The 26920-nt window shown below is 35.2% G+C and overlaps 1 protein-coding gene and 1 pseudogene across 3 annotated transcripts in view; one reads left to right on the forward strand and one right to left on the reverse strand.

Moving 5' to 3' along the window:
* The window catches only part of NKAIN3 (sodium/potassium transporting ATPase interacting 3), a 650466-nt gene that overhangs the window by 156370 nt on the left and 467176 nt on the right, over positions 1–26920 (forward strand). The window lies entirely within an intron of this gene.
* Positions 6181–9943, reverse strand: LOC116563536 (annotated as a pseudogene).

The following is a 26920-nucleotide window of genomic DNA, read 5'->3' on the forward strand; positions in this document are numbered from 1 at the left end:
CTTTGCCTAGTTTTGATATCAGGGCAATGGTGGTCTTGTAGAATGGGTTTGGAAGTTTTCCTCCATCCCTATTTTTTTGGCATAGTTTAAGTAGAATTAGTATTATTTGAGGATCTACTTTCTGCCACTTTTGTCTAATAATGTACTGCCGTGGAGCCAGAGGCATTCATGATCCACATCAGCACAGTCATCACCTCCAGTATGCTCCAGTCTTTGTGCACTGCAGCTGTGCTACAACTGCATCCCATTTAAAAATATTTTTTATTGTGATAAATATATACATAGAATTTGCTATTGAAATCATTTCAAATGTACTTTTTAGTGGTATTAAATTCACTTATAATGTTTTACATCACCACCATTCATCTCCATAACTCTTTCTATCTTGTAAAACTGAAACTGTATACCCATTGAACAATAACTTCCCATTCTTCCTACCTCTATGCCCTGGAAGCAACTTTCACTTTCTCTGTGTTTTTCTTTATGATTTTTACTACTGTAAGTACCTCATAATATATATGTGATATAAGTGAATCATACAGTATTTGCTTTTTTGTGACTTGCTTATTTCACATAACATGGTGTTCTCAAAATTCATCTATGCTGTAGCATGTATCAGAATTTCTTCTCCCTTTTAAGGCTGAATAATATCCCAATGCATGGGTACATTGCATTTTGCTTATACATTCATCCATTGATGGACACTTGGGTTGCTTTCACATTGCAGCTATTGTGAATAATACTGCTATGATATTATTTATAGCAATATTATTTATATATACTCTCTGAGATACATACATATATTTTGTGTAGTGTGTGTGTGTGTGTGTGTGTGCGTATTTGAGACCATTCTTTAAATATTTTGGATATATACCCAGAAGTAGAATTGCTAGATTGTATGAGAATATCATTTTTAATGTTTTGATAAACCGCATACTGTTTTCCACAGTGGCTGTACCATTTGCATTCCCATTAGTAGTACATAAGGGTTCTAATTTATTCACATTCTCATTTCTCCATTTTTCACACATTCTTGAAGTCAAAATAAGAACTTTGCATTTAAGGGTAGATATTTTTCTGAGGTTAGGGGGTAGATTTTAAAATTTATTTTTAAACGGGAATATGAGAATAGAGCTATAAACGGGCTATGAAAATCAACCCAGATGATTAAAGAACAATGCAGGAATGTTGTAAGTTCTATTCTTTGTGGTATGCGTAGTATGTATGAAGAAGGTGGCCTCCACATAAAGGAAGTCCTTTTTAGAAACAGGCAGCTTGGAAAGCATTGTGGAGTTGGAAATTCACATAGATGTTTAATCATTAGTACGCTTCTTTTAGACTCTGAAAAAGCAGGGAAGTATTACCAGCATAGGGTACAAAATTAGTACAGATGGGATAAATCCAGTTTACCAAGAAATGGCAAGGCATTTGGATGTAGGAGAAAGTTTGTTAGAAAGAGAGGGAGATAAAGCACTTTTAGCATTTTACAAATATATTTACAATTTTGTATTTTATATTAATATTACTTGGAAACCATTTTTCCTTCTATTAGGTAATTTTTTTTTATCACCTTCAAAGATATTCTGAATCAAAGATTGATTTCTTGTTGGATTTCTTTAATTCTAGCCATTAGTCAAGCTGCATTCTTTTAAAGTAGATGTTCTAAAATTACAAAAACTAAATTCTCTAAATATGTTTAACAAAGAACACTCATTTAACAAAGATCCTAACAAAGACACAAGAGGCAGATCATGGTTCTTTTACTTATATTTCTACTTTTTTGGTTAAATACAGCATGATTTTAAAATACACTTATAAATACCATATTTTTTTGTTAGCCATTTTTTCTTATTTGCCCAAAGTTCTGGCTGAACCAATTTGTGCTAAATTGACTAAGGTATATGACCAACAGCAAACCAATATTATATTTGAAATAATAAATGTAGAAATGTAAATGAAGTGGAAATTCATGTAAAACCTTTTTTTGATGAATAGGCTTAAACTATAACAAAATGAACCAAATAACATCTGTGTGTTTGTTCTTGCCTAAGGCTTATATCCGAAAAGCATTATTGCTGTAGCAATTGATTTTCTTGTATTCTAAAATAGCAAAGGATTTTTCAAAATGTTTTTAGGTAACCTGAAAAAAAGAAGGTGATTTATTTTCTACAGAGTCTTGTTACCAATCAATGGTAACAAGGATTGTAAAAGTTCCTTAGAGAATGCTTAATTATCTTTGAGATGCTCTCAGAAGAACTGAAGAGAAGCTTATAAAAAGGAAAAAAAATTTTCTAAGAACTGTTTCACCCAATTAAACTATAACCATTGTGTAGTTAGCCCATGTTATAAGCCTTTAGATTTTGAAACAAATAAGGGAGAATCATTTTAGCTAAAGCAATAAAATATACAATAGGAAATTAATGGAGAACCAAACAGTTGACTACATGGGTTTATCCTCAAAATGTTTCTAATTTGATCATTACTTTTCATAATCTCCTCAATTTGTTTCTCCTTAAAAAAAGAAAAATCATTCAAAATAATCCATGAAAATTCATAAAAAGATCTCTGATGTTATGAAAATATTAAAGGAAAATATAATCATTGTGATGATTGTTCACAAGTCTAAAATCATCAGAGACTAAAAATCCCTGCAGAAGTGATTTTTATTTAATTTCCCAGCTGAGTACGGCCTTTTCAGTGGAGGAAAACTTCTCCTAAGAGCTCTTTTGTCACTTGAAGTAACTTCAAGAAATGAGGATACAGCTCTTTCAGCCAAATTATTTGTTTAAAACTTGAGAATAATTTTAATGAACTACTTCTGCATTGGCAAAGAGGACTGGAGATGGTTTAGGGTTGTGACCCAAAAAGCCCTCTGTGATATTGATATGACTTAAGGGCTTTTGCATCAACTTAATCTGTGACAGAAACTGTACATTAGGCATGATATTTATGTCTATCATAATATTGCACATTATCTTATTTTGTGCTATCTTTGATCTTTCCTGAGACTGTGTCAGGGAAATCACTATTTAAATTGTAATGTGCTAGCAAAGAGATGTATGCCAGTCTAAATGGATCATGGAAACTAAATTCTGAATATAGATTTCATATTTGCTCCAAACATTTACTTGTTTCTCAACCTGAACATGCAATAAAGACTCGAAGAACAGGAGACTGTTTTGTCCCCTGGTATTGCACACTTCATTGAGAAGATTGCTATGCATTTCACACTACTCCATTCCTATGGATCCCAAAGCAGAGCTTTCGTATTTGATCAGTGCTCAGTAGCAACCACTACGCTAGACTCTGTGTCTCCACCAGCCATTTGATATGTGTGAACCCAGGAAGTAAGTCTGTGTCATTCCAAGGCACATGAGAAGCCACACTTAAAGCAGTTTGTTGTCCTCTCAATCCCAAAAGGAATAATATTTAATTAATTACTTTGGCAAAGCATTTTATGTTTTTAAATGTTTAATAAATGTCATAACCCTTTTAAAGATAATTTAAATATTTTTGCCACCTTTTGATTCAAATAAAACTAATAATTTCAGTTCAATGCAATTGAAAATCTGATGTCATTAAAGGATATTTCCTGCTAAATTCCAAGTCACAGGTCTGTGAGCCATCTCTGGACAAAGTCATCAATACCTATGAAGTGTTCAGCTTATTATATCAGGATATTGTCAATCTTGCAGTAGGAGGTGGGAAACAAGAATGATCAGCTCACAGAATTTGGTTAAGAAAGGGAAAAAGACAAAAACAATACAAATTACAAGTAGTTAGAGATATTAGTAAAATCAAAATATAATCTCAAGTATCAATTTCTTAAATTACTAGAAAAAATATAAGCAAAGTGACAGTGATTATTATTATGTCAGATATGGGATCTGGGTAACTTTATTTGCATTTTGTAGTGATTTCTTAAGCTTCATGTCCACTGAGATAGTTTTACAAAGCTCTATTGGAAATGGAAATTTAGATATCTATTATACTTCATCAGATGATGGGGATTTTTCCCTAAGCAAGTTCTATGTCTAGATTGTTAGAGGTGGATGCCAAAGTCATGTGGTTTATGCCATTGATTTTACCAGCAAAAACCACAATTAATTTGCGCCAACCTAATAATTTAAATTTTATTGACATTAAATTTAGTTATTAAAATTAATTGGATGAGGAGGAGTTGGAAATTTCCCTGGCATAAATATCTATAGCCTCCCGCTTCTGTGGTTTGAAAAACTAAATCGGTAGCTAAGGAATCTGAAAGTCAGGAAAGGGCATGTAATGGATCCCTTAACATCTTGTCAGCTTTTTGTTCCTTTGATTTTCAGCCTTCAATCCATTCAACCACCTTATCTTTGTTAAGCATTCACTACGAGCAGGAGTCAGCGGAGTCCTGGGCACACAGATATGAGCAAGGCAGATAAACCATTTGTCCTCATGGAGCTTATAGTCTGTGTTAGCCTGATGCTGAGCATGCCAAGGAGAAAACAAGATCCGGGGAAGGAAGGCACATAAAATAAATAATTACACCCTGACAGAAGTACTCTGGTGGAGACTTGTGTTGACATTGCAGGGGAAGAGCACCACTCCTCTTAAGACTGTCTGTGAAACTGTCCTTCAGGAGGTAGCGTTTGAGCTGAGGTCACAAAGTTCACCGGAATTTAGGCCTTGTTGCCATCACTGAGTCATGAAAGTCTCAACTTCATTTCTCCTTCGTTCAACAGTTATGAGGAGCTTAGAGTAATCAGGAAACAATTCCTGGATGCAGTGGCATTTCGGGAGGCAGAAATATGATTGCAAGCCTTTTCAGCCCTGAGAAGGTCTGCTGGGCAGGAGGATCATTTTCTTTGAACTCAGGAGGACTGGCTTCCAGATATTATCAGATCAGAGTCTATCTTAAGATAAATTAGGGTGTAGGAAACTCAATAATATATGATTTGACTGAAATTTTAGGAAAAGACTACTTTTTCTCTCCCAAGTCTCTGTCCCTTCCCCTGACACAGGAAATGAAACAAATTACATCATGATCAAGACATTCCTTCTAATAAAGGCTTCAAACTTTACCTAAAGAAAATGCCACTGTATTAAGGCTAGAATTTTTCCAAATATCTTTTGAAAGGTGCACGTCTTTCAAAACTGGATATGTTTGTGATTTGAAAAAAGGTTTCATAATTATTAAATCTGGGAAACATTTAATTTATAGATCTCTCTTGAAAATTAACTACGCACTTGTGAATTAAGGAGTATAGAAAAGCTGTGGTTAAAAAATAACTGACCTTTGAACACCTCTCCCCCTAGAGTTTTTGCAGAACATCTATTAATGCTGAAAGAGCTTTGAGGTACATCAATCATTTTTAAACAGCACGATAAGCTCCCTTTCCTGAGCTGGAGGGCACTGAGCGCCAATTGGTGGATGGAGGGATTGAGGATGGGGTCAGGGAGAAACAGAGGAGGACAGGAGAAGAGGGTGGAAATAAGGAGGAGATTTTGGATAAGTGGAGAATTTTCCAGTCATCGCTGACACCTCTAGCTGATTGAGAGAAGACACTTCATGTCCTAAAATGCTTCCCCCCAGGGTTTACTGTCATTTGTGGCCACATTCAGTCACTGGAAGTGTGAGGATTTTAAAGGATCTCAGGCCTAGTCGTTCTGTTTGTTCAAGTGCTTCCTCCTGGGGTCCTAATAACCAGTTTCTGATTCATAGCAACATCAGATTCTGACACCTGAAGGTTATAGACACAATAAAATCTCTCCAGCATGAGCTTCCGTGTACTTTTACCAAAATGCACACACTGACAGAATTATGATATGGGGCCAGGGGGACTGAATTGCTAGGCAGTGGGTCATAATAAAAATAAAAAGATGTCATCTACTTAAGAAGATATATGATGCCAGTAAATAATTTCAACCCTTTTCAAAATTCAATCCTTTGCAATTTCTTTACAAACAAATGAAGGGGAGTTGTTACTAAAAATTACTATGCTAATTTTTAGTCACATTCATGCCTCTGAGCACATATAAAGGGTTCCAAGATAAACATTACCGTCCTTAGCCTCCTTAAAATACTTAGAAATTAATATGTATTGTTATAAAGGATTATGAAATAATATATATGTTCTTTGGAAATATAAAAAATTAAAATACAAAAGTTATTGTAAATAATATTTTGATGTACAATATTTTAGGTTTTTTTCAAGAGGTACATCTAAGTAGTTATAAGTTTTTTAAACTTGATGCCTACTTCATTATACCTAATCTGTTTTGTAGACAAAATCTGTTTTGTAGACTTTCTTCATTCAAAAATGTAAAGACAGCATTTCTTTAGCCATTAAATATTCTACACAGTATGCCTTTATATGAGTATATAATTCTTTAACACAGTTAATTGTACTCTATTTTATTCCCAGTGTTTTCATATTCTGACTTTTAAATATTTTTGCTTGCCTTTGATACTTTTACTCAAAGTAAATCCCTACAGGCTAATTGCTATGTCACAGTGTGTGAATGATTTTTAAAACTATAGAGTAACAAGTTGTCAAACCGCTCTCAAATATTATATATCTTACAGGTCTCTCAGGGGCTAAGTGGAAGAGCCAGTTCATTAGTGAGCCCTAGTTTCACTAATAAATGAGGATTTTAAAGGGCCCACAATAGTTCTTTAAATAAGTCTTCTACTTGTATTTTACCCCAAATGTTCCTGGCTGTTTTCTAATTAAAGTAACCAGGTGAAGCCTTTCTTGCTCCTGTATGGGGTTGAAATCAGGGCTGAGAATTTTACATGGAGCTATTTTTTGAAAAAACTCTAAGCTATACTACAGACATCTTTTATTTATTTATTAGTGCTTAATATTGCAACTTTGAATGAGACAGAATAAAGCTATCACATTTTTTCTTGTCAGTTTAAGTGGTTATAAAACAGCTGTGATCCCCAGCTTAATGAATGTAGAAATTTTGTATTAACTCTGGATAGATACCCATTTTCATCTTCTTTTTATTAGGTATTACCTACATAATAAAATAATATATAAACACATAGAAATTAGAGACCATCTTCTTTTTCAGAAACCCCAGTTTTTCTCACTTATTTGGGAGTTCTTATTTGATGACCACTTTTTTTAAAAAAATGATAAGTATCAAAAAGCTTTTTAGGCAAATTGTACAGAATCAGAAATTCACTTTGTTATGGAGTCAATGTGATGTCATGGTTTAAGAAAGAGGTGCATTTTCTATGTTTCTCATAAGTACTGGACTTTGCACAAACAAAAGTCAGAAATTAAAATCCATACAACGTGAAAAAGAAATGTAACTTTAACGTGTGGGAAACACCAAAAAGAGGGCGGCATATTAAAATGAATTAATAATTATTTGTATTTAAGTCTAAAGGAAATGTGCCAAAATAAATGCAAGATTATTTAGATTCTTCAGTGCATTGTTTTCTTAATCACATTGTTTAATTTCCTGAGGTTAAAATATAGATGAATGTATTAGCAAGGAGAGATGCATTGATTAAAGATTCCTATTATTAGTTGTGAGATTTTCAAGGACATCCGTATGGACAGAAGTAGAATAGATTTCTTTTGACACAAAGAGACTAAAGGATATGAAAAACCCTGAGACCATTAGTGACCTATAATATCTCAAAGAATAACCACTGAAAGAAGAAAATAGGTACAACTAGCATACATGAATCTACCTTAAGGAGTCCTCAAAAAATTTCTCCTAAATAGAAACGTAAAGCTTTATCACAAATAGTTAACATAAAGCTTTAGCACAAATAGTTAAATGAAGTAAAATTAAGTTTGCTTTTTCAAATAGATCTCCAACGTTTACAGACAGCACAGTCTTATTTACACAATACCTACATTTTAGCTGTAGATGACATCCTCAAAGGTTGACTGATGACGGGTTAGTGCTATTCTGTCATTTCCAGGAATGATTTATAGATTCTGAGGCATAAGTCCTCCTGTCTTGCCGTGCAAGGAAGGGGCTATGAAATCTTAAGTTATGGGTACTACAGAAAGTAGTAAAGACAACATTTTGGAATTCTTCAGGTAACAGTTAGGACTTGTGAACTTAGGAATATATGATGGCAAAAATAATTACCACAGCAAGCATTTACATTTAAAAAGAAGGAAATGACTTTAATACCCGAATAGAGAAATTGGATAAATATATGATGATCCTTCTTCCCAATGGAATCAACACAGTTAATTAGATTGAAATTTAAAGAGAATTTGTGATAGCTTGGGAAGCTATAACAGGAGTAGTCAACTATGGAAAAATTAAAAATAATTTTAAAAATTCCTTATGTCTAAAAAGGCTGAAAGAAAATACCACAGTTTGAACATTACTTGATTTGCTGTTCATGAACACTGTGTGTTATTTTTACTTTCCTACATTTATGATTTTGCAGATTTTCTCTCAAAAACCTATATTAATTATTTCGATAATACAACCCACTCTTACTTTAAACCCTGCTGTGGGTCCCATGAGCAGTGCACAGAGGGGGCAGTTGTGCAGCTTCCGAGAGAAGGGGGCTGTGCCTGGTTTGGTGCTCCTCCTCTGGGCGGCTTTGCTATCCCAGCTGCCCTCTTGTTCTTTCCTTTCAGCCTCTTATCTGTGCTGCTTTCTGCAAGTTTTCCATTTTTCTTTATAATTTTTTCACAGGTAAAGGACCTATTTTTTTTTTTTTTTTGCTTTGACCCATTTATTTAAAAAGACTTCAAACAAAAGGTGTCTTCATGTAAACCTGGCATGAGAAGGTGTCCATTAGTCACTCAGGATAGAGGGCAAAGAGGTTATAGATAGGAAGTATTTTCAAGGGCTATCTCATGCTGCCTTTTTAGGAAGTTGAATTTAATTTTTTGAAGTAATTACTTAGGAAGAAATGCAGAAGGGTTTCATAGAAAAAATGGCAACCAGAATGATAGTCCATCAGCCAGATTTTTAAAATTCCTTCACTCCAAAATTTCTTTGCCAGCTAAAACTATTTTCTGGGTCAGTTTCCTTAGGTGAGCCTTGTTCATGTGCAGTATCAAAACCATGCTGACGTTTGTTATTGTGGTTTCATTTTCCTTTTTGCATCTTTATGTTTCTTCCGACAATCCATACAAAGGCTGTCTGTTTTGGCCTCTCAGGAGTTCCTGCTAATATTATTTCCTACTCCCCTCCAGAATAAATCAGAACCCACTTGAAGTCTTTCATCATTCTTAGAGAAAAAGAAAAATCTAGTGGTCTGTTTCACAGGTAATGATGCTTCTCCAGGACTGGGCTTTCTGTGATCTGTTTCTTCAGTAACATCTTTCTTTTCTGAACTGCTGTCTTGGAAATGAGGGTCTTCCTACCAGACAATCTTTCCAAGTTTCACTGTTTCAACTCTGTAGGTCTCTTCCTTTATGTCTTTAGTGTCTGAATCAAAAAGGGAGAACGTGAACCCACTGGGCTGCTCAGCCCCACTGGTCAGGGCTGCAGGGTCCTGGATTTCCTCAGGTTTCTCTTTACCACAGTTCTCATTCCAGGGTGTGTACTCTTCTTTTTCACTGGTATATTTTGTAGTTTGGAATATTTCTTTCAGATCCATAGCAATGTTATAATACATTTCTTTAGCTTCTCAGCTTCCTCCTAAATGACCTATCTTTATTTGAAGCAAAGAATAAAATTAGTCTTTGATTTCTCTGTTTAACTGTATTTTGTGTTAGAAATTGGTATGCTAAAATCAAATGCCACCTGTATTCACAAATAGGGTGATATTTGTGTTGTGCCTGATTACACTGTGAGCCCCCACTCATCCTCTCTGTGGCTCATGGGTGCACTCGTGAGCGTATTTGTCACCTGGAATCACCTCAGGTCACTTACCATGTTATTGTTCTCCTACTTGGGCTCCCACTTGTAAAGGACATCAATAAGGCCAGTGTCAGGAATAGCCTTTTTTTTTTTTTTTTTTTTTTTGAGACAGAGTCTCACTCTGTTTCCCAGGTTGGAGTGCAGTGGCACAATCTCAGCTCACTGCAACCTCCATCTCCTGAGTTCAAGCGATTCTCCTGCCTCAGCCTCCCAAGTAGCTGGGACTACAGGTGGACACCACCATGCCCAGCTAATTTTTTTATTTTTTGGTGGAGACAGGGTTTCACCATGTTGTCCAGGCTGGTCTTGAACTTCTGACCTCAATGACTCACTTGTCTTGGCTTCCCAGAGTGTTGGGATTACAGGCGTGAACCACTGTGCCCAGCCAGGAACAGCCACTATTAAAATCCCAATGTTCATTCTCAAGAGTTCTAATATCCTCAAAGGGGCTGAAGTCCAGGTGCAGGAGCAGCGCTGGTGTTGGGAAACTGGAAGAGGCCAGTGTGACTAGACCATAGAGAGCAAGTAGAGCATGACAGAACTTTATGCTGGAGAGGCAGGTGGGGCAAATTAGGCAAGATCTCCTAGGCCAAGTTAATTAAAGATGTAAGGCTTTATCCAAGGATCACCAGGTAGCTCTTGAAAGATTTTAAGCAGCTGAGAGTGATATGATCTGATGTGAAAAGTAAATGATGATTCTGGACATGTTCCACATTGGCACAACTGGTGAGAAATGAACAAGGGTGAGAGCCTGGGTCTTTTGGATTAGGAAATAAGGAATCTGTCCACAACTATAGGGAGGATTCTGGTAAGTGCAATTTACAGTTTACAAATTATAAGGGAGATGCCACATTTGAAGAGACTGTTAGGACAATTACCATGCAGCTCCAGTTTCTCTGTTGGTATAATTTCGATCCCAGCCCACTGATGCTTTTCTGTCTTAAAATGACCAAACTTAGTGGTGTTTGAGCCTGGAAGCAAGAAAGCAAATTAAAAATACCAGCATCATTTTGGCTAAGGAATTGAGTTTCTTCAAGTATCTCTGCACTTAAGCATTCATCCTGAGTAAAAAACAAAAAACAAAAAACAAAAACAAAAAATGTATCCAGCACAGTTTGTTCCTCCTCATGTTACTTTCTATGTCAGACTTAGCAATCTCAACACTCCATCCAATCTAATTCAGAATCATTAACATTTGTACTTAGCCACATGGATTAAAGTGCTGAATGTTTGGAACATTTGCAGGCAGATGTTATCAAAGATGTTCTCTTTTTACAGTTTCCTCAGTTAATTTGCATAGAACAACCATTGCCACGGAACATGAGGTGCAGTCAACACAGAAGCAGTTTTTTTGTTTGTTTGCTGTTGGGTTCTGGGCATGTGCTTATATTGGGAAAGTGTTGCACTTTACTGCATTCAAATACGTATTTGCTTCAATTATGGTTTGTTGTTGCTGTTTTTGCAGATTTACTTCAATCAGTTAAGAAGCGGATATTAATGTGAGAAGAATATGTTTTCCTTTAGATGCTGATGTTAATATAAAGACATTCAGGACCAACTTTTTCACTGATTTTGGCCTTTCTTTATAACTAAAATTGGGTCCTTTGCTTTTACTAAAATGTGCATTTTATTTACTTCTTTTTGCAGTTCCAAGGTCGGGTAGTTCTTGAATTGGGAAAACATCATTATACCTCTAATATTGATTTGTCAGACTCTTCTTATTTACCTTCCGTACTGAACACTAAAAGGACCTAGAAGATAAATACCAAAGTCCAACCCAAACTAAAGGTGCCCTTCATATGTGAATTTTATGGCTTCTCTGATCTTATTCATAAATTACTATCAATCGAAGGATTCTTGTCCAAGTTTCACTGGGGGTGAAAAGCTGGTCAAGATTCAGACAAAATTTGTTACTGAAAAGAGAGCATTTTTGTTAGTAGATATGGAAAGAATCAGTCTAGCCAATATATTGGCAAATATGTCACTTTTCAAAAGTTCTCTTCTCTTGTCATAGGTCATCATGCCTAACTCTGCTCTTCATCAAATATTTTCCATTTCCTTCATTGCCATTAAACCTCCTTCATCTTGAAACTCTTGTTACTGGCAAGTTTCCCTGTGACCTGTGTACGAATCGATTCTCAAGTTTTTGTTATTAAAAGACCCAGACCTCTTGCTCTTCATTAACTCTCTAATGACCGTATTCGCTTCCTTTCTTTCTTCTTTTCTTTTCCTTCCTCTTTCCCTCCCTCCCTCCCTCCCTTTTTCCCTTCCTTCCTTCCTTTCTTCCCTCCCTCCCTCCCTCCTTCCTTCCTTCTCCTTTAAGAGAGACATAAGGACTATGAAATAAATATGTCAATGAAAGACCTTGGCATGCAGTGTTCCAGAAAGATTAATGTAGCCATGGGCTGCCGGAGGCAAGGAGATCGGTTTTCTGGCTATTGCAAGAGTTTATTCAGTGCAAGGTGATGAATGTTCACACAAAACTGCTGTTTGAAATATCCTAATTTATTTCAACTGCCATGGCTTTTTCAAAATTTACCCTCAAAATCATCCTCAGTGTGGAGCCTGTCTTGTGCGGCCGGGTTACCCGCCTCCATTTGAAGGCTTCACCTGGCGGTACTTAATCAACGTTCACCTTGTTTTGTTGTTTTGTTTGTTTCTCATTCTGTTCCTACTTTGTTCTACCTCTTGCTTTTCATGATATCTATAGTTTTGAGTAGAACTATTCTCTAGGAACTTTAGGTCTTATTGATATAAAAGGCTAAGCTTTTTATTTTTTTTTAAGACATAGTAAATAATATTGCCGATTTTAAGAGAGTATGTACTACTTTTACTACTGCAGTTGTGGTTTTTTTTTTCCATTTATTTAGTTTTTTGGTATCCCTTTATATCCTGTTAAGATGAGTCACTTTTCCTGAGTCTTCATTATAGATGTATTTGAAAAGAATTAACATCTTTACAATGTTGAATTGTCTGTCAAGGAAAAGAGTGTAACTTCATTTATTCAAGTTTTTATATCTGTAAGTGGAATTACTAAAGCTTGAAAATCTAAAACATGCTTATAATGCCTTGTGCGTTGTTTATATAACTATTATAGTAATTCCTAAATATTTTGTCTTGTGAGCTTTAATATTATTTTTAATTTTATTTTTTATTTGATTATGCCTGGTATAGGTAAATTTTTGAAAGCTAATCTCATATCAAACAACTTCCCAGAACTATCTTATAATTTTTAAGAATGTGCCTGTTAACGCCATTAGATTTGCCTTGTAGATGAACATATATTAGTAAATAATAATTTTCTTATCTATTCCTATTCTATCCTTATACCTATTATTTTATTATCTTATTACATTTTCTAGGATCTTTAGTGCTATGTAAAAAAAATCTAATATAATTAAAAACATTGATAAGAAACATCTTTATCTCATTCCTTCCTTTAAAAAATATTTACCAAATCACCCCATTAGGTGTGGGGTTTTGATAAATTCTCTTTGTCAAGTTAAGGGATTTGCCTTTATTTTTAAGTTTCCCAGACTTTCATTCTTTTTTTCTTTATTTTTGCATCTGGGAAAATCTTATACATTTTCCTATTGTTTTGTTAAGTTGATGACTTGTATTGATAGATGTTCTGATATTAAATCATTACTGTATTTTTTATTGAACATAATACATTTCTGTTAAATCATTGAGATATAAAAGCTAATTTAATTAATTTGTGTTTTTTTCCACCTGAGAAATGCCTATATAATTTTTTGTCTTTTTTTTTTTAAATTTTTTGTCTTTCATTATCCAGTTTAGCTTATTTGCTAGAATTCTTATTAAAACTGTTAGAGCCTTGTGCTATTTTGGTGGAAAGGAATATATTTGATTCATATTTCAATTTTTAATAGTCATTGTCTATTTGTTAGACTAATATTACTAGTTTTGGAATTTCTATATTTTTCTAGAAATGTATTCTATTTTAGATTTCCAAATTTGTTGGCATATATATGCACAAAATACTATTTCATTATTATAGCCTTAATATTTGGAGATATTTCTCTTTAAAATGCTATAATTTATTTATTTGGTCTATTACTCTCCCATAGACACTTAAAAATAAGTATTAACAGAAGTTATCTAGCTTTCAATATTTTCAAATAATCAAATTTTGTTTCCTCATCTTTTTTAGTTGTTAATGTTTTTTATTTCACTGATCACTGCCTTTAATTTTGTGTTTTCTTTTTATTTTTTGGCTTTATTACAGTACTTTCTCATGTTTTTTTTATAATGTCTAACTTGTTTTCATTTCCTCCTGCGGCCTGGTAAATCCATTGAAAGCTCTTATTTGTCTATAAATTTCTTGATTGAGCTATGCCCTCAATTGTTGATATATAGGCTTTTAATTGTCACATAGCTATAAATTGTTCCTTATTCCCCCATACCATTACCATTTTGACCCAAATTCTTCTGGTCGTAAGTGTTTTAAGACACAAATATATCCATTTTTAAACTATTTTCTTCATTGATATAATTATTTTTCACATGATCAGTGACCATAATATGTATGGTGTTGCTGTTTTGAAATTTATTGAGCCTTCCTTTGAGAGTTCATTCAGCATTGACTTCTGTGTATATTCCATGTGTACTTAAGATTTGTATTCTCCTTGTCTGATGTGATATTAGGCATATATCTATTAAGTTTACAAGTTATCTTATTCAAAAATTCTAGAATTTTTCTTATTCTTTTATCTTTATCAGTTTCTAAGTTTTCTCTTTTAAAATCCCAATCACAATTGTTCATGAATCTAATTTTCCTATAGGTGTCATTATTTATGCTTTCTTGTATTTCAAGTATAGATAAACTCATACCTGTTTATGATTATTATGGCCTTTTCACTTTTTATCTTTCCTAGTATTATCTATTGTCCTTCATTATTGCTTTCAATTTACTTGTTATCCTACATTATATTTTAACTGCTATTTTATTTTATGGGACAAAGTCTCATTCACTCTGTCACCCAGGCTGGAGTACAGTGGCACAATCTCAGCTCTTTGCAACCTCCACTTTTCGGTTTAAGTGATTCTCCTGCCTCAGCCTCCTGAGTAACTGGGACTACAGGCGCCACCATGCCTGGCTTATTTTGTATTTTTAGTACAGACCAGGTTTCATTATGTTGGCCAGGATGGTTTTGAGCTCCTGGCCTCAAGTGATCTGCCCACCTCGGCCTTCCAAAGTGCTGGGATTTACAAGAAGGCATGAGCCATCGCACCCAGCCTTGACTGATATTTTAATTGCCAACACAATTGTCAATTAGTTATTATTATTATTTTATATTTTTGTCCTCTTTCTTTTTGATTTTTTTCTGCATCTTTTTGCCACTAATATGTATATCTTATAGGTAATATTTTAGATCAATTTTTAAAAATCCATTCTATAAAAATAATAGAAACTATGTTCCAAGCAGCCTTGTAAGCACTTTGTTGGATCATCTCATTTCATTTATATAAAGCTCTGACAGGCATTACTGTTAGCATTACTTTATATATATATACAAAAACAGCCAGTGAAATTTTAAATAACTTGCCTAAAGATACACAGTTAATGGTTCCAAAACTTGAACCTGAGCCTATATTCTTTACCACTATGACATGCTGCCTTCTAATAAATTTATAATGCCTTTTTTATTAATACATAATACATGTACATATTTTTGGGATACAAGTGATAATTTGATAAATTTGTATAATATGTGAAGAACATATCAGGGTAATTGAGATATCCATCACCTTAAAATTTTATCTTTTCTTCATGCTAGTAACCTTCAAATTATTATCTTCTAGCTATTTTGAAATGTATAATCAATTAATATTAACTATATTCACCATACTGATCTATTGAACACTAGGTCTTATTTCTTCTTTCTAACTGTATATTTGTGTCAACTAATCAACATCTCTTTATCCCTCCTCCCCACCTCTTGTAACAACCAATCTACTCTCTATTTCCATGAAATCCACTTTTTTAGCTTCCACCTATGACCGAGAACATGCAGTATTCATCTGTGTTTTTCTTAACCAAATCACCTCCAGTTCTATCCACGTTGCTAGAAATTATAGGATTTCATTATTTTGTATCTTTTAGTAATATTCCATTAGGTATATATACACCACATTTTCTTTATCCATTCATGGATAATTATACTGATTCCATATTTTGGCTATTGTTAATAGTGTCAGTCATGGGAGTGCAGGTATCTCTTCAGCATATTTATTTCCTTTCTCTCGAATATATACCCAGTAACTAAATTGCCGAATCATATGATAGTTCTATTTTTAGTTTATGAAAAACCTCCATACACTTTTTCTTAGTGGCTGTACGAATTTATATAACCACCACAATGTACTCATGTTTTGCCTTCTCCACATTCTCACCAGCATCTGTTATTCCCTGTCTTTTTTGATAAAAACTATTTTAACCATGGTGAGATGATATCTCATTGTGGTTTTGATTTGGATTTTTCTGATGGTTAAAGATGTTGAGTCTTTTCCATATACCTATTGGCCATTTATATGACTTTTCATTTTTTTAGAAATAACTATTCAGAACTTTTGCCCATTTTTAAATCAGTTTTCTTGTTTTTGGCTGTTGAGTTGTTTGAGTTCTTTAGATATTCTAGTTATGAACCCTTCATCAGATAGATAATTTGTAAATATGTTGTCCTCTTTTGTGAGTTATCGCTCCATTTTGTTGAATGTTTCCTTTGCTATGAAGAAGCTTTTTAACTTGATGTGATTCCATACATCAGTGTTTGCTTTAGTCGTCTGTGAGTTCGAGGTCTTACATACACAAATGTCTCTGTCTACACCGATGTCCTGGAGAGTTTCCCCAACATTTTCTTTTAGAAGTTTGATAGTTATAAGTCTAAAGTTAAGTCTTTAATCCATTTTTATGTTATTTTATTTTTGTATATGGTGAGAGATAGGGGTCTTGTTTTATTCTTCTGTTTATGGATATCTAGTTCTTCTAGCACTATTTGAGGGTTTTTATCATAAAGGGATGTGGTATTTTATTAAGTATTTTTAACATCTATTGAAATGATCATATGCTGCTTATTTTTAGTTCTGTTAATGTTGATATATCATGCTTATTGATTTGCATACATGAATCATCCTTGCATCCCTGAATTGCATCTCAGTTCATCGTGGTGAATAATCTTTTTAATGTATTGTTGAATTTGGTTTACTAGTGTTTTGTTCAAACTTTTTGCATCCATTTTCATCAGTTTCATTTTTATCTATTTCATTTTCTACATATTGGCCTGTAATTTTTGTTGTGTCCTTTTCTGGTTTTTATATCAGGGTAATGTTGGCCTCATAAAGTAAGTTTGAAAGTATTCCCTCTTCTTCAATTGTTTTAAAAAGTTGAATAGAATAATTACTCATTCTTCCTTAAGTTTTCTTAAAACTTAGCAGTGAAGCAATCAGTTCCTGGATTTTTCTTTGATGGGAGATTTTTTTATTAGAACGTAGACCCTGTTTCTCATTATTGGTTTGTTTAGGTTTTTTATAACTTCATAGTTAAATTTTAGTTGGTTATATGTGTGAAGTAGTTTATCTATTTCTTCTGTTTTCCCATTTGTTGACATACAATTGTTCCTAGTAGTCTCTAATGATTCTTTATATTTCTGTGGTCTCAGTTGCTATGTTTCTTTTTTTTATTTCTGATTTTATTTGTTTGAGTCTTGTCTTTTCTTCTTAGTTAGTCTAACTAAAAGTTTGTCAGTTTGTCTTATCATTTCAGAAACCAAGTTTTCATTTTATTTATCTTATGTGTTTTGGTCTCAATTTCATTTATTTCTCATTTTCAGGAATTCTGAATGTTTTATATTTCAATCTCTTTGCTAAATTTCTCTGATAAATTTCTGTGTCATCTTGGAGATCACTGAGTTTCCTTAAAACTTCTATTTTGAGTTTTTGGTCAGAGAGCTCACATATCATCATCTTGGTAGAATCAGTCACTTGGTTCCTTGCTTTGTTGAAGTCATAGCTTCCTGTTTGCTGTTGTGTCTTGCGGATCTGTGTCTATGACTTTGCATTGAAGAATCCTTATTCTATTCTAGTTATTATTCATTCCAGGTTTCTCTACCTGGCTTTTTATTGGATATGTTTACTTAGAGAATCTTTGCAATTTACTTATTGAATTTATTTATTTTTTCCTTCTAGGTTGCTACTACCTGTTCAGGATTAGATGGTGACTTAAGCCCAGATTTGTCTCAGCTTCAGTAGACAATTGTAGTGTTGACTTTCTCAAATGGGGTGGTCCCAATGGTGATATCCTAGCAGTGTAGTCTGGCTGGCCAGAAGCTTGTGACCAGGGACCTGTGGAATGTACTTTCTACATTCAGCAGCACCATGCTGAATAACAACTCTAATTTCATATCTCTTTCAGCAGAGTTATGCAAAAGAGTTTCCAGGTCTGGAGATCGTAGTCTCACTTCTACCCATTGTCTCTGGCTGTACTGACTATATTTCTCGTATCAAGCACTCTTGATGCTTTCTGTGTCAGGAATAGGTCTCCTGCCAGGGAACCCAGAATGCTGAGGAAACTGATAGGTCACTTTGATCTCACTTTTTCTAGAGTAGAAGTTGTGAATCAAGAGAAATTTTCTGCATCATTTTTGTCAAACAGATTAGGAGACGAGGCATCAAAGGTATGGAAGTATGATTCTCTTATTGTCTACTCAGAGTTTTTTTTTTTTAATTTGTCTGCAGCCCTAAAAACTGTCTCATCCTCATATTTGAGTTCTAGAATATCACTGGTGATGATATCAGAATTGTATATTCATTTTTGGTTTTCTGATGGGGCTGTGTAAAGCCAACTTGCTTCTATGCCACGACTTTGGAACTGGAAACCCAAATTGAGTCTTTATTTCAACTCTTATATTTTCATACATGACACCTCCATTTGGTTCTTCTTTTAAATTATTTTTTCTTGACTCATGATTTTATTCTCCTCCTTTCTTTCAGTAAGGATATTGCCTATGCTTATTAAAAATTATTTCTATTATTAGGGTTTCTTCCAATACAGATTGTTTTATTTCTTATTAGTGTTTGCCAATCCACAGAAATATTTTTCATCAGGTGCTATTTGATAGACATTTGACTAATTGTTTTCATACACAAAAAACCTTACTAGATAGGTATTAAAAATATTCACGTCTTACCCATTAGGAAATTTTACACCAAGAGATTTGGTAACTTACCCAAGTTCAGGCAAATCCCAGCTCCATTACTAAGCAAGTGGTTGCTCCATTACTAAGCAACTACTTGCAAGTAGTAAATAAACTACTTGCTTAGTAATGGAGCTGGGATTTGTCTGAACTTGGGTAACTTACTAAGCAAGTAATAGAGCTAGGGTTAAACCCAAATATTCTGACTCCACCACCACTCTTAAATTCTATATCATTGTTTATTATATTTCAAAAGATAAATTAGATATATTTATCTCAATGGCCATGCACAAGAATATATAGTTACAATGGGAACAGGAAAGAGTTATCAAGTAGAGCTTATACCTAATGACTCTATTATTTGGAAGAGTTTCTTAGAGAAACTGAAGCTTGAGTTGTTACTTTTCATGAAGTCTAGGTGTGAGACGACCAAAGGGTAGAAGAAATTGTGTTCATAAATATAGTTAGTTAAAAATACTTGACTTTTTCCAATATGCCAGGGACTAGATTAAGCATTTTGCATATATTCTCTGGAACAGATGCTGTAATTCTACCCATTTTCCTTATAAAGAAATTGAGGCCCAGAGAGGTTAAATAAAATTGCCCACATAAATGCTGGGGCTGAGGCTGAACTTTGAACCTAATCAATTTTGTTCTTGAGTATATACTTCCAACTATTTTTGGTTTGCTTCTTGTATTATACAGTTATACGGAAGTGAAAAAGTGAAATATAAGTTGAGGAGGCACCAAGACATCAAAGGAATGAAGCACATGATGCAAGTTCAGAATACAGTGGTAGAGATGGTGAGAGTCTCATTCTAAATTGGTCCTCCCTGTCTTTACACCTTGCTCTCCTCTCCTTAGGCAGCCTGGTTTTCTTTCTATATGGTTTTCTCTTACCCCATCAAAAATCTGCGTTCAAAATATTAGCTGCAAAATTCATTCATCCTGAAGTCTGGGGACTGGAATTTAGTTGTTTATTCTAGGTCTAATGGTAAGAAACCGCATTAGAAGAAAATTTTAGATTCCAGAATATTTCAGGCATATAGAGATTATATTTGGTAAGCAATAAAATCATAGATTGCAAAATAATACATTTAAAGAGATGAATAAAGAAAATGCCATGGTAGCAGTTTAGAGTGGCAAGAAGTGATGGTAAGTTGTTATGAAGCCATAGCAATTGCTAACTTATTATAGACACTAACAATTGAATATCCTGAAAACATCTTCTGTTCTAACTGGAGTGAAAATGCCCATTTATTCACTTTGCCAATTTTAGAATTCAACCTGAAGCCAAATAAGTTTAAGTGAAACTAAGAAATTCCTTTTACTAGTTGATAAATCAGCTAATTGAGGTTTATGTGAAGTGGTTGTAGAGTCTTCAATAATAATACATAGACGAGACCTTGGCATATGATAACAAACATGGTTATAACACTGAAGGCAGAGTTAGTGTTGACTGTAGAATCAGCAGATGAAGCCCAGGCATGGAAGCTCCAGAACTGTGGCTCCTATTCTCTGCTGTGTGGTTGTCTCATGTAATCTATAACATAGCTGTGGATCAGAATGTAGAACCTGGATCCCTGCAGAAGGAAAAAAAATCAAATTCATAAATAAAGCATCTTGAAAGAATATCTGATGTTATTGTGGTGTGATATATTTTGAATACACTATGGGCTTGTGAAAGAGGAAGGTAAGACATGACTAATCCACTTTGTAAGTGAGGAACAGATATAGTGTGCAGTGAGAGGTAGAGTGATTTTTTCCCAAAAGGTCATACAGGTAGTACTTATGCAATATAGAGCCAATTAATTATGTTTTAACATCAATTTTAAAAATATTGAATAGAAGTATAATTATCTTTTTCATTATATTAGTTTGGATCACATTTCTTTGGAGAATAAGCAGCCATCACTCATGACTATGGTTATAGTCATGACCATGTAATTTTAAAGCAGTATATTCTTGTAAAATAAAATTAACCAAAAATCAGTGCTCATCATTGAATACCCTCCCTTGCCCTCCCCTACCTTCCCCTCCCCTCCCCTCCCCTCCTCTCCTATCCCCTTCCCTCCTCTCTCCTTCTCTCCCCTTCCTTCCCCTGGCCTCCCCTCCTCTCCCCCCGCCTGTTTTTTTTCTTGCCTTCCCCTCCCCTCCCCTCCCCTCCCCTTCCCTTCCCTTCCCTTCCCGTTCCTTCCTCTACCCTCCCCTCCCTTTCCTTTCCTCTCCCCATGCCCCTCCTGCCCTCCCCTTCTCCTTCTCCCCTCCCCTCCCCTCTCCTCCTTTCTCCTCTCTTCTCCTCTTTAATTGAATCACTTTTCTCTTTTATGTACTGCAAAGTCTGTGAATTCAGATACCCTTGTCAAACATCATTGTCAGATAATGAAAATATTCTAGATGACTTACAGGAGAGGTAGAAGAAACTCTAGGGGATGTCTCTAGGCAATATGATTATACATTCAGTAATATTTACATTGATTTTCTTTACACTGATTGCTAGCTCTGTTCCCAAAAAGATCCTCGCATTCATATGTTTGTTAAAGCACTATTCACATGGAATCAACGTAGGCACCCATTAGTGGTGGATTGAATAAAGAAAGTGTGGTTAATATACTCCATGGAATACTATGAAGCCATTAAAAAGAACAAAACCCTGTCCTTTGCAGCAACATGGATGCAGGTGGAGGCCATTATCCTAAGTGAATTAATGCAGGAACAGGAAACCAAGTATTACATGTTCTCATTTATAAGTGGGAGCTAAACATTGTGTATTCATGGAGATAAAGATGGCAATGATAGACACTGGGGATTACAAGGGGTGGAAGAGAGGAAGGGAGGAGGACATGGGCTGAAACACTAATTGAGCACTATGCTCACTACCTGGGTGACTGGATCAATTGCACCCAAACCTGAGCATCATTCAATATGCGCATGTCACACACTTGCACGTGTACCCCCTGAATCTACAACGAAAGTTGAAATTATTTTTAAAAATTAACCTCACAGTGTACTATGTTTGAAAATATTCAAGAAAATATAAAAGAAGTGTCCCTTCATTGAAAGGAATAACTATCACACACGCACAAATAAAACTGCAAGCTTATTAGCCTGAAATAGATTTATTGTGGAATTTCTTTTTGTATGTTTTCATTGTTTGAAAATACAGTAGTCCCCCCTTATCTTTGAGGGATATGTTCCAAGTCCTTCAGTGGATACATGAACCATAGATAATACTCAACCCTATATATGCTACATTTTTTTCTATGGGATAACAGAGATAGCTACTATGTGACAAATGGATACGTAGTCTGTGCAGCTTGATATGCTGGACAAAAGGATGATTGATGTCTTCAGTTGGCACAAAATTTCCTCATGCTACTCAGAACACACACAATTTGAAACTTATGAATTATTTCTGGAATTTTCATTTAATATTTTTGGGTCACAGTTGGCCACGAGTAACTGAAACCACACAGAGCAAAACTGTGGATAAACAGGAACTACAGTGCTAGGAGTCTTAAGAAACGGAAGCCTTTCTTGATCTCTGAGAGGGCGCTTTTCCTGATACGTATCTGAAGTCAGCATTCAGTCATTGGATCATAGATTTGCCTTGGCCTTTTCCCCAACACAGTTTGTACTTTCACCTGGGGCAGCAAGGTGGAGATATAGGACCCAGCTGTTGCTGTGAATTGAATATACAAGTTTCCATTTATCTCAGCCTTAATATGAACGTTTCCCACTCTGTGATGTGATTTTGGAGCTGCTACAATCTGAGCGAAATTTTTAAAATCATGGCTTGGATCAGGTGATAATAATCCTGATGCACCCAGCCTTCATTAGAACGATTTCTTGAGTTTTGTGTACAGCTCTAGGTAGTACTGTATGAGAAGGTAACTGAAAAGTGCCCATGGCCTTTCTCTTTGTGTCATTCATCTCATTTTAAATTATCATGCTTAAAGTGTTTGCCTTTCTTAGCCAACTTTAAGCTCTGTGAATGAAAGTGCTGTGTTTTTCTATTCATTCGCATATCTCCAGTGATTGGCATGTAGCAGGTGCTTAAGTAACATTTATTAAATGAATAAAGATGGAAACTAAAATAATGAAACTTTGGGAACTTGTGTACACAGTAATATTACATGACTGAATAGGGACTGTTTATGGAGATAGGACTGCCTTAGGGAGGGATGTAAACATCATCTTCAAATATATGAAAAGACCATGAATGGAACAGGGATTTTTTATTTTATGTTATTTATGTTATGTTATTCCAGGGGGAAATATAAAGATCTGTTACTTGGTTAAAGCTACTGGTAAGTGTTTTGGTTCAGGAGAACTTAAAAATAAATTAGAGTATTCACACATGAGCAAAGAAAGGTAGCTTGCAAATTATCAAGCTCTCTGCCACCAGTAGTGTTCACATGGAGATGAGCTGATCATTGCAGTGATGGGTGATAGAGCAGATTCTGTCATCTGTTGGAGGGTAGGCATGCTTTGAAGTCCTCTCTAACTATAGTTGTATAATTTTGATATAATTGAGCACGTGATGATTTCCACTTGCTGCTTGTAAATCTTATTTTTTGTCTTTTAAAAATGCTTCCTGATTTCATTTGAAAATCCATTTTCTCATTTTTCTAGCTGTGAGTTCTTTTTCCTAGGCAGATAATGATTGGTAAAATTGTGTATATATATATATATATGTGTATATATATATATAATAATTTATATATATATTTAATATATATACATTTAATCACACTTCATTTTATATATCTATATATAAAGTACAGTTTACCATTGATTTAAATTTACAGAAATAATTCTTAGTATATTTTTAGTGTATTACATTACGCATATGTGCATAATCAAAAATAACTTGGGTTTGCCATATATTATAAATTGCTTTTTCTTACCACAGTCATTAGCGTCTGTTTTTACTTAATTTTTATTCAAGGAGGACTTATTTAAGTCTTTTTCAGGTGAATAAAATAGGCAAATGGCCAAGATTACTTAAGCCACTACACTGTAATTGTCGCACTATTGATTACTTACTGATTTTCTGTCTCTTTTGTTTGGATTGTATGCATAGGCAGGCCCTCCAGGGGAATGGTTAGTGTATGATCCAGCTTTGTTTGGTCTTCGGATGCTCTAGTTTTACATGAAACAAAAATAACAGCATCATAATAGACAACTCAAAGCATATTATCACCTTTCTAAGTATCTGCATGTCTAACTCTGTCAAGATTAATCTCTCTGTGTTCCCCAGCTGCTTAGTTGATGCTGCTGCTTCTCCAATAGGCCTGGTCTTAAATCAGTCCTATGACTTCATTGCTTACTCCTAGAGCCATCTCTACAAAAATTTATTTGCCAAACCTGAGGAGTAAGAAAAGTTATTTTAAAAAGTTGTATAAGATGGACCATGGGTAAATAGTCATGTTGTGGATAATTTTTACAAGAAAGGGGTAATGCATTTTAAGAATAAAATCACATCAAAGCCTGTCTGTCCATGGGAAGCAGACTGGAGAGTAATGTGTGTTAGGATTTGGGGGTGACAGACCCAACCCTCTGACAATAGTGAATAAAGTTTGTTGGTAATTTAGTACCAGACCTTGAGTCAGCTGTCCCTGTGAAGGCCTGGAAGAAAGCATGTCCTACCAGTCATCTTGATTAGAAAAAGCAGCTGAGGCAGGCACTTTTCTAAAAGTTTGCCTTTGTAGAATAGAATGCATTTGTCAAATGGAAGAGCTTTCTCATGTTCTTAAAACTTTGCCCACCCACTCGACAAATAAGGACTGGAAAACCTTCACCAAAATTCAAGAAACATTTAATGAATGTCTGTTATGTATGAGATAACATCTCATTATCTAAAGTTTATCATCAGAATTCATTGTACCTCTGCAGAAGGTATTGAGAGAAGGAAAGGGCATATGTGGCTGATTGGTCCAAGGTGCCCCTTCTGGGCTACAGGGACAGAGTCTATTTGGGAACAGGTCAATACAAGTAAAATTGAAATTCTTTAGAGTTCTTTATCTTTTCCAAGAGATTTTCAGACCCTCTGTAGCAGTAAACATTCAAACATCATGACTGATAGGATGAAAGATTAGAGTTTATGTCCTGTGACTTGAGAAAAAGAGTTTCTTTATATGTGTGTTGTCAGAGAAAGAAAAAAAAAAAGCCTAGCAGGTTTGGACCATTGGACCCTAGACTGGCAGGCCTCTGTCCTCAGCAGTGCTTGGTCATGAGGCATCTTGATCTGATCTAGCCCAGGCTTCCAGTTTAATTCAGGGCCTCAGCTGATATTTGGAGTGGAAATTCATCCCTGCTTGACAACCTTAATAGACTGTGGCCTCAGAGATCTGGGACATTCCCAGAAGTCTGGGTCAGCTGAGCAACAGGGAGTATTCATGATAATTAAAGCCTGTCAGCCCTGTCAGGGCTGCTGAATTAGATAAGGATGATCATTGTTTACCAGGCCAAATGAACAATGATCACTACTCCCCTACAGATGTCTATCACATACTCAGTACATATCTATGGAGTACCTACTACTGTCTAGGCTCTATTCTGAGCACTGTGGATGCAGCAGTGAACATTCTTGCTTTTGTGCAGTTTACATTCTGGTAGAAGAAGCTGAGCGATGAAAATATATGTAACGTCAAGGCATGATAAATGCAATGAAGGAAAACAAAGCAGAGAACAGAGTGACTTGGTAAGGGAAATGTTACTTTAGACAGGTCAAGAAGGTTTCCATGATAAATTGATATAAGGTCAGAAATCTAATGGGAAAAGGGAGTGTGCAATACAGAGATCTGAGAAGAAAGCATTCCAGCAATATGCAAAGATAAAGTGTGCTCAGAGCAGGCAGGCCAGAGTGCTGAAGTGGAGTAAGCAGAGAATGCTAAGAACCTGGCATTTCCTTTGACTGAGATGAGAAGTCATTGAGGGATTGTGAACAAGGGAAGTAACGTGGCATGACTTTATATGCTATTGTGAGAATAGACTGTAATGTGGTACAATTCAAAACAGGTAGCTCGGTTAGAAGGCTCTTATAATAGAATGGTTAAGAAAATGTGGTGGGATGCCAGAGAAATAGTGGAGTAAAGACCTCTGAAAATTCTCTCCTCCATAAAAGCAATAAGAAAACTGGCAGCCGGGTGTAGCGGCTCGCACCTGTAATCCCATCACGTTGGGAGGCTGAGGCAGGCAGATCACCTGCGATCAGGAGCTTGAGACCAGCCTGGCCAACATGGCAAAGCCCCATCTCTACTAAAAATACAAAAATCACCCAGGCATGTTGGCAGGACCCTGTAATCCCAGCTACTCTGGAGGCTGAGGCAGGAGAATCACTTGAACCTGGGAGGTGGAGGTTGCAGTGAGTCAAGATCATGCATTGCACTCCAGCCTGGGCGACAAGAGTGAATCTCTGTCTCAAAACAAATAAGCAAACAGCTGGCAATATGGTCACAATAAACTTGTTCAGAAGTCTAGAAATTACATAAAGACTTATAGAAATCAGAGTGCACTTATTCAAGAAAAAACAGCTGAATCTTGGTAAGAATAATGAGTTTTGTTGTATTTAACTCACTTGAGTCTCATTCCCTGCTCTCCAGATCTATAATAGTGTTGGTAAGGAAGAGTTCACATTCTCATTGCAGCCTGGCAAGCATCAGAGAGGGAAGAATGGAGCTGCAGCTTACTCAAATCCTCACTCCCACACAATTGTCAGTATTTGACCTGTCTTTTTTACTCGAGAGACTTCAGTTGTGCAGCTCTCTGTATTTGACGTTACTTAGAACTACCAAGTGAGAAAAAGCTTTGCTAAGAGGATTTGGTGCTAAAACAATTAGAGGGAAATATTTTAACTT

The sequence above is a fragment of the Sapajus apella genome, unplaced genomic scaffold (assembly GCF_009761245.1).
Source record: "Sapajus apella isolate SASKATOON/1434 unplaced genomic scaffold, GSC_monkey_1.0 scaffold35, whole genome shotgun sequence".
Taxonomy (NCBI): Eukaryota; Metazoa; Chordata; class Mammalia; order Primates; family Cebidae; genus Sapajus; species Sapajus apella.